At 36.3% G+C, this 9855-nt stretch overlaps 1 non-coding gene across 1 annotated transcript; it reads left to right on the plus strand.

The window, feature by feature from the left end:
* Positions 1-8260: 8260 nt before the first annotated feature.
* LOC126016651 (small nucleolar RNA SNORA51) lies at positions 8261-8393 on the plus strand. Its single transcript, XR_007498436.1, has one exon. It is a non-coding gene; the product is annotated as a small nucleolar RNA SNORA51 (small nucleolar RNA).
* The last annotated feature ends 1462 nt before the right edge of the window (positions 8394-9855 follow it).

Raw genomic sequence — 9855 nt, forward strand, 5'->3', positions numbered from 1 at the left:
ATATAGAGCAGAAAATAATGATCAATTAAAAAGAAAAATTACAAAAGAAATAACGAGCTATAGGATCAATTAAATGCATTTAAATGAAACATTGTTTCTTGTATTTATAAAAATATGACTCACACAATTAGTTTTCATTTATCTTAATACTCTTGATATAGTTTTAGATGAAGTCATTTTCACAGAAGTGTAATGATTTTTTCTACTCATTTAGATATTTAGTGGAGAGAAGATATAATTTCTTGTCCTTACCAACTGTTTTCTCATTTCAATATAAAATTTCTATTTTGTTAAAAAATAAAAACTATGTGCTTAAGTTGATAACTTAGAAAAAATACAAATTTTGGTTCAAGTTGTACCATATAATTTTGAAGCATTTTCTGATAGATGATGCATAATATATGTATTCTTGCTTACTAATTTATAATGTGATTTTCTACATGTTAGATTTTAGTGTTCTGAAACTGTGTCTATTTGTTACATTGTCTTCAGGAATATTTGTCTCTGTGTATATAATCAAACAATATTATGCATACTATAAGAAATTATATAAAATATAGTGTCTGTATCAAGGAATCTGTGCCATAAAATTTGGGATTTTTACATGGTAAACATATACAATAAAAATAATATGAACTATTGGTATATGCATATACTTTTTCAAATCTACAAATAGCTTGCATTTATTATGAAGTGAAAATAGTGACTATAAAATAAGCACAAAATCATATGATTTATAGCTATGCATATTCTACAATCACTCGATATACAACACATTCCACGTTTTTTCTGAATTTGAAGTACCATATCACAAACTTCTTACAACTTTCTCTTTAAATTTCTTTGAGAATAAAACTATTAAGCAAATGTGTGCCTTTGAAGTTTTATTTTTCATTGCTTTTATATTTTATATAAAAATATTATTTTCTTTTTATTTGTTTGGTTTTGGGGGGCCCTACCCGGTGGCATGCAGGTGTTACTCCTGGCACTTCTCTTAGAAATTGCTCCTGGCCCGGAGAGATAGCACAGTGGCATTTGCCTTGCAAGCAGCTGATCCAGGACTAAAGGTGGTTGGTACGAATCCCGGTGTCCCATATGGTTCCCCGTGCCTGCCAGGAGCTATTTCTGAGCAGACAGTCAGGAGTAACCCCTGAGCACCCATCAGGTGTGGCCCAAAAACTAAAAAAAAAGAAAAAAAATAAAGAAATTGCTCCTGGAAGGCTTAGGGGAACATATGTGATGCAGGGAATCGAACTTAGGTCTGTCTTGGGTCAGCCACATGCAAGGCAAATGCCCTACAGCTGTACTATCTCTTCGGCCCCTGAAAATGTTATTTTCATAATGATGGGCATATTACAGGAAACAGTGAATAAAGAATAATTGTTTCAGTATTTATTTAAAATTAACTCTGAAAATTATTAAATTTTTATAATCCAAATATTTCTAATCTGTAGTAAATTATATCTTTATTCGTGTTACTGTTCTCTTTTAATCATACACTCTCATTATTTTTCACCATCATTATATAGTTAAGTAAACCTGTAATTATGGCTACTACAAAACTTAGATTGTATTTACTAAACGGAAAAAGTTCTAGGCTAAGCAAAAGAGAAAATAAGGTCATTTTGAAGAAAGCTTGGTGGGGCCGGTGAGGTGGCGCTAGAGGTAAGGTATTTGCCTTGAAAGTGCTAGCCAAGGAAGGACCGCGGTTCGATCCCCCGGCGTCCCATTTGGTCCCCCCCAAGCCAGGGGCAATTTCTGAGAGTGTAGCCAGGAGTAACCCCTGAGCATCAAACGGGTATGGCCAGAAAAAACAAAAAAAAATAAAAAGAAGGTGAGTGAGTTTCTCTCCTTTTGCTTGGCGTTTGGGCCTGCCACTCCCCTCAGAGACTCCTGAGTGCCGGCTGGGGAGGCGTGAGTGAGCTTCTCTCCTTTTGCTTGGCGTTTGGGCCTGCCACTCCCCCCAGAGACTCCTGAGTGCCGGCTGGGGAGGCGTGAGTGAGCTTCTCTCCTTTTGCTTGGCGTTTGGGCCTGCCACTCCCCCCAGAGACTCCTGAGTGCCGGCTGGGGAGGTGTGAGTGAGTTTCCCTCCTTTTGCTTGGCGTTTGGGCCTGCCACTCCCCTCAGAGACTCCTGAGTGCTGGCTGGGGAGGCGTGAGTGAGCTTCTCTCCTTTTGCTTGGCGTTTGGGCCTGCCACTCCCCCCAGAGACTCCTGAGTGCTGGCTGGGGAGGCGTGAGTGAGTTTCTCTCCTTTTGCTTGGCGTTTGGGCCTGCCACTCCCCTCAGAGACTCCTGAGTGCCGGCTGGGGAGGCGTGAGTGAGTTCCTCTCCTTTTGCTTGGCGTTTGGGCCTGCCACTCCCCTCAGAGACTCCTGAGTGCCAGCTGGGGAGGCGTGAGTGAGTTTCTCTCCTTTTGCTTGGCGTTTGGGCCTGCCACTCCCCTCAGAGACTCCTGAGTGCTGGCTGGGGAGGCGTGAGTGAGTTTCTCTCCTTTTGCTTGGCGTTTGGGCCTGCCACTCCTCCCAGAGACTCCTGAGTGCCGGCTGGGGAGGCGTGAGCTCCTCTAGAAAAACCTTCAGGAAGGAGACCAAAGCAGGCCGAAATTAGAAGCCACAGCACTCCAAAACACACCATTAAATACAAAGAATTATGCGTAAATCAAGGAGATCTCTTATAACTGAAGACACCATGACAAGCCCTATCAAGTTTCCAAGTCCACCAAAACGCACAGATCCAGGGGAAGAAGACCTAAAAGCGGTCATGAGGAAGGAAATGGAAGAATTACTAAAACAAATGAAAGAAACCCTAGCAACCGAGTATAAGAAATTCATGGATGAACGACTCAGCCAAATTAAAGAAGAAATGTTAAAGAACATGAGAGATTCCATACAAAAAGAAGTGAAGGATTTAAAAGACAAAATAACAAGCCTTACGAGTAGAACCACAGAGTTGGAGAAGCACATCGATGAACTCGAAGGAAAACTGCAATATAAAAATGATCAAGAAACCAACAAAGAAATAAAAGGCAAAGCACTGGAAGGAAAAATCCAATATCTAATGAACAAGGACAAGAGAAACAATCTAAGAATTGTGGGTATACCAGAAGGGGAAGAAATAGGGAAGGGTGAAGAACAAGTAGTCAGGGAGATAATAACAGAGAACTTTCCCACCCTCTGGAAAGACAATTTAGGACAAATCCAAGAAGTCAAGAGAGTCCCTAATAAAATAGACCCTAATAAACTCACACCAAGACACATAATAATCCAAATGGTGAAAAACAAAGAGAAAGAGGAATTCATGAAAGCAATAAGAGAGAAAAAAAACCTCAAGTACAAAGGAAAGGACATAAGAATCAAACCAGATCTCCCATTTGAAATAATTCAAGCAAGAAGACAGTGGAATGACGTATTTAAACGACTGAGTGAAAGAAATTTCCAACCCAGGGTCCAATACCCAGCAAAACTATCATTTATATGGGAGGGCAGACTAAAAACATTCACAAATATGAATGAACATGAACTATTTGTGCAAACTAAGCCGATCCTAAGTGACTTACTTAGAGACGAATTACACAATCCAAACCCCCGATTGTAACAACAACCACGCCACACAATACAACTGCACAACAGTCCTCTTTATCAATAATTTCCCTAAATGTTAATGGACTAAACGCTCCAGTTAAAAGACACATAGTAGAGAACTGGGTTACGAAAAACAAACCGGACTACTGCTGTCTGCAAGAAACACACCTACAGTTACAGGATAAGCACAGGCTTAGAATTAAAGGATGGAAAGTAATTATTCAGGCCAATGGAAAACAAAAAAGATCAGGGACAGCCATTCTTATATCAGACCAAATTGTATTCAACCTCAAGAAAGTGATCAGAGACAAAGAGGGGCACTACTTACTGATCAGGGGAACATTAGATCAAGAAGTGCTAACCCTGGTCAATATCTATGCACCTAATGTAAAATCACCAAAATATGTGAGGCAACTACTGACAAACCTGGAGAAACACATGAAGGGAATTGTGATAATAGTAGGGGACCTCAATACTCCACTATCACCACTGGACAGATTCTCCAAACAGAAAAATAGTAAAGAAATAAGAGCTCTAAATGAAAAATTAGAAGAATTAGGGCTAATAGACTTATATAGAGCCCTCCATCCCCAGAAAGTAGAATACACATTCTTCTCAAACCCACATGGAACCTTCTCCAGAATAGATCATGTCTTAGGATACAAAGCCAACCTATATAAGACCACAAAGGTAAGGATCATTAGAAGTACCCTTTCAGATCACTATGCAACAGAGCTTATAATTGATGTCAAGAAGAAGCAATGGAGGAAAACTAATACCTGGAGATTGAATAACATACTGCTTAACAACAGCTGGATCAAAGAACAACTCAAGGAGGAAATAAAAAGATTCCTTGAGACGAATGACAATGAAGAGACAATATGTCAGAATATATGGGATACAGCAAAAGCAGTACTTAGGGGGAAACTCATAGCATTACAGGCCTATGTTAAGAAACAGGAAAATAACAAAACCAACAGTTTAAAAGATCACCTCAAAGAATTGGAACAACAGCAACAGAGAAATCCAACCACAACCAGAAGGCAAGAAATCATAAAAACAAGAGCAGAAATAAACAACATAGAGACTAAGAAAACAATACAAAAAATCAATGAGACCAGGAGTTGGTTTTTTGAAAAAATAAATAAGAAAGACAAACCATTGGCAAAATTTACCAAAAAAAAGAGGGAAAACACCCAAATCACTAGGATCACGAATGAAAGGGGAGAGATTACAACAGAACCCCAAGAAATACAACATATCATGAGATCATATTATGAACAACTATATTCAACTAGGCTAGAGAACCCACCAGAAATTGACAGATTCTTGGACAAACACCCTCTTCCAAGACTGGAAAAGGAAGACCTAGAAACTCTAAACAGTCCAATCACTTCAGAGGAAATTGAAGACGTAATTAAAAGACTCCCTAAGAACAAATGCCCAGGCCCAGATGGATTTACAGGTGAATTCTATCAAACATTTCAAGAAGACTTATTACCACTGTTCCATAGGCTTTTCAAAACCATAGAAAAAACAGGAATCCTCCCCAAATCCTTTTATGAGGATAATATCACACTCATTCCTAAAGAAGGCAAAGACACCACCAAAAAAGAAAACTACAGACCAATCTCACTAATGAACATTGATGCAAAGATACTCTAACAAAATCTTAGCAAACCGAATCCAACACCTCATCAAAAAGATCATACATCACGATCAAGTGGGATTCATACTAGGAATGCAAGGTTGGTTCAACATACGCAAATCAATAAACATTATACACCACATTAACAACATGAAGGACAAAAACCACATGATCATATCAATCGATGCAGAGAAGGCGTTTGACAAAATCCAACGTCCGTTCATGTTAAAGACACTCAGCAAAATAGGGTTAGAAGGCACCTTCCTTAAGATAGTTACAGCTATTTATGAAAAGCCTACAGCCAACATTATACTTAATGGCGAGAAGCTAGAAGCATTCCCACTAAGGTCAGGAACTAGGCAAGGCTGTCCACTCTCTCCACTCTTATTCAATATAACCTTAGAAGTCCTAGCAATAGCAATCCGACAAGAGAAGGGAATCAAAGGAATTCAAGTAGGGAAAGAGGAACACAAGCTAGCTCTATTTGCTGATGATATGATGATATACATCAAAAACCCTAAAGAATCCACAGAAAAACTCCTAGAAACAATCAACCAATACAGTAAAGTGGCTGGATACAAAGTCAATACACAAAAGACAGTAGCGTTTTTATATACAAACAATGAAGTTGAGGAGAGATTAAAAATACAATTCCATTTAAGATAGAATCAAAAAATATCAAATACCTAGGAATCAACCTTACAAGAGAAGTGAAAGATCTATACCAGGGAAGCTTCAAAACACTTCAGAAAGAAACTGAAGACGATCTAAAGAAATGGAAGAACATCCCATCCTCATGGATAGGTAGAATTAACATAGTCAAAATGACTATTTTACCCAAACTGCTATATAGATTTAATGCAATCCCTATCCAAATCCAGACACAATTCTTTAAAGAAAAAGAACAATCAATTATAAAATTCATTTGGAACCATAAAAGACCCAGGATAGCTAAACACATTCTGAAAAATGAGAAGTTGGGAGGTATCTCCTTACCTAACTTGAAACTATATTATAAAGCCATAGTAATAAAAACAGCATGGTACTGGAACAGAGAAAGGACCTCAGACCAGTGGATTAGAACAGAATTCCCAGACATAAACCCCCAGATATATAGCCAACTAATATTTGATAAAAGAGGCAAGAATATGAAATGGAACAAAGAAAGCCTATTCAACAAATGGTGTTGGTACAACTGGAAACTCATATGCACGAAAGTGAAAATCGACACATATCTCACTCCTTATACAAAAGTCAACTCAAAATGGATCAAAGATCTGGAAATCAGACCTGAATCTATAAAGTTTATCGAGAATAAAATAGGCAGAACACTCGAAGACCTTTATATCAAAAGGGTCTTTGAGAATGGAGCACCAATGGCAAAAACGTTAGCATCGACTATAAACAAATGGGACTATATCAAACTAAAAAGCTTCTGCATGGCAAAAGAAACCCTACTTAATGCAAGAAGACAGCTAACAGAATGGGAAAAAATCTTTTCACTTGATATATCAGATAAAGGGCTGATATCTAGAACATACAAAGCGCTCAGAAACCTGAGCCCTTCAAAACCAAACGAAGCCATAAAAAAATGGGGAGACGAAATAAATAGACATTTCTCTGAGGAAGAGAGAAGTATGGCCAACAAACACATGAAAACATGCTCACCTTCGCTCATCATCAGGGAGTTCCAAATCAAGACAACAATGAGATACCACCTCACACCAGTGAGGTTGGCTCACATCAAAAATAATGGGAACAACCTTTGTTTGAGAGGATGTGGTATGAAAGGAACTCTCATTCATTGCTGGTGGGAATGCCCCTTGGTCCAACATCTATGGAGAAAAGTCTGGAGAGTGCTCAAAGAACTTAGAATTGAGCTGCCATTTGACCCAGCAATTGCTCTCCTAGGCATATATCCCCAAGATGGAAGGACATTCATTCCAAAATACATATGCACCCCACTATTTATTGCAGCACTCAGTATAATAGCCAAATCTTGGAACCAACCTCGATGTCCAACAACAGATGAATGGATCATTAAGATGTGGTACATATATACAATGGAATATTACATGGCAGTTAGAAATGATACAATCACAGACTTTGCAGCAACGTGGATGGACCTAGATCATGTTATGTTAAACGAAGTAAGTCAGAAGACAAAAGAAAAACACAGAATGGTAGCACTATTCTGAAACACCTAGAACACATAAAAAAACAAAAAAATGACATTGAAGAAGCATAACTGCTAGAACCACAAAGAAAGACTTCATAAACTCCATTCCCTGATCTGCACAGCCACCAAGATCTTTAGAAACAGGTCTGATTTTACCATCCAAGATAAAGTAGAAGTCTTCCACATACCACGAAAGCAGCAAGAGGAGAATAAATGATCTATTTTTTTGACGTCTTTATTTTGGTGTGGAGATTACGGTTGATGTCTCCAATATTATTTTATTTTATTTTGTTTTGTCTTTCTCTTTCTTTTTTGCACTTGAGTATGATTTGATTTCAGAACCGAGATTATTGTGTGGTGCCTGTCTTTATTGCTGTGGTGCTTATCGGTTATTTAATTCGATATTTTTTTGTGTGTGTATTGTTGTGGTATTTTAATTACTTTTTTCACATCCTCTCTCAAACTGAGGTTGGAAGCCTCTAGACAGGACTCTGCCTATTTTCAGCATATTTGATTTTTGATTAAGAAGAGGACATATTAGGTGATGGGTATTCCCCTCATTCAATGTGAATATGTACCCAAAATACTACAGTGAAAGATATGTAAGCCATTATGAAAAAAAAAATTGTGTTTTTAATCAGAAATTTTCTTTGACTTACATGTATTATTATTATATCAATTATATTATATGTTATGTTATGTCACTATATTATGTTATATTAGTTTACCTCATTATGTTAATCAATTTTGTCCTTTAAATGAATTCTTACTTTAAAAACAAAAAACAAAAAAAAAAACAACTTTAGTTTGCTCTGAAGAAAAAAAAAAAAAATAAATAAAAGATAAGATAAGGCCTCCCAAATCTTACCACAGGCTGTGTTCTTTACACTGGCTGTATAGAAAGAGAAGGTACAGTAAAGGCACCTCATATACTCCTCAACACAGGCCCCTTGCCGGGTATGTATTGTGAATTGGGGGACAAAAAAAAATAAATAAAATAAAAAATAAAAAGAAAAAAAGAAAATAAAGAAAGCTTGGCATTCCTCCAGATTAACCATAATGATCTGGCAATTTTTTTCAAAAAGAATTGAATACATATTCTAACACAAAAATATATACATGAAAGTTAATAAAGATATAATTTGCTACAATAAAAGGGTAACAACAATCTGCTATCCATCAACTGATTAAAAGGTGAATGAATAATGAAATGATTCTTTGACTAACTTCTACTAATAGAATGTGTATATGGTATGTGTGCTCTATTATACCAAAAAGTAGGCTGTTCTAGATTTATAATCACTTTTGATATACTCTTTAAGATACCTAAAATGCCCTCATTGAGAAAGAGGAAATCAACAGGTCAATAGGCATTTCTCTCACAATTGATATAAATTAAATATTTCAGTGACACCTACTTAGAATTCACTTCTTTAAGTAGTTCACAGAACTCAATGAAACATTTATGCCCTATATTGTCAAATTAATGTGATAGATATTTAAGGATTTAGACAATTAGCCCAATGAAGAGAAACATTGGTTGTCATCTCATTAAAAGGAGCTCTGACACTCATAACAGACAGCAGATTTTTGTACCCTAACATAAAAAGCCTCCATATCTCTCCTGAAAATTTATGATGACTTAATGATATTGGATTGATAGAATAATACAATAGCCATTGAAATTTGATAGAAAAAAACACATTAGCTCTTGATAGAGCTAAATATGCAAAACACAGTGTAAAATACACATAATGGTGAGCCCCATTAAAATGACCAAACTAGAAAAGTTGCCTATTAATATAGTAGGCTGATAAGGGATGGGGAGTAATGGGAAGAAGCCTAATGTTGTTGCAGGGAGGTTAACTCTGGTGACGGGATCAGTGGTTGAACATTGCTTGTATAAAACCCAACTATGAATAACCTTATAAATCATGGTTATGGAATAAAATTATTAAATAAATAAATTAATTAAAAAAATAGCTCCTTTCACCCTGGAAACCAAGTGGAGGGGAGTGCAAGACATAATCAAACATTGCAACCCTTTCTTCGATTTTAAATTTAGTTTTCCCTAGCAGAAGCTCTCATCCTTAATTGCTTTCTCAAAGTAATTTATATTAATATGTAACTTCTTTGAGTATATATAAACTTATGGATAAAAAATACACTTTTCTCATTTATTGAGTCTAAAATATTTCTAGAAATTGAATGGAAATACCTAATATTATAACTAATATTATATATTATAGTTATAATTTCTATAAATAAATATAAATAATTATAATTTCTCTTATTCCTCAAAATATACAGGAATTTTGTATCTTTGTGGAAATATAGAATATGATATACATAAAATATATATAAAGATGAATAAAAAACAAAGATCCATGTCAACTAATGATAAGTTATATTATTAAAGCTACAATTATGCTTGAATAAAGCTCAA

This window comes from Suncus etruscus, chromosome 8, assembly GCF_024139225.1.
Source record: "Suncus etruscus isolate mSunEtr1 chromosome 8, mSunEtr1.pri.cur, whole genome shotgun sequence".
Taxonomy (NCBI): domain Eukaryota; kingdom Metazoa; phylum Chordata; class Mammalia; order Eulipotyphla; family Soricidae; genus Suncus; species Suncus etruscus.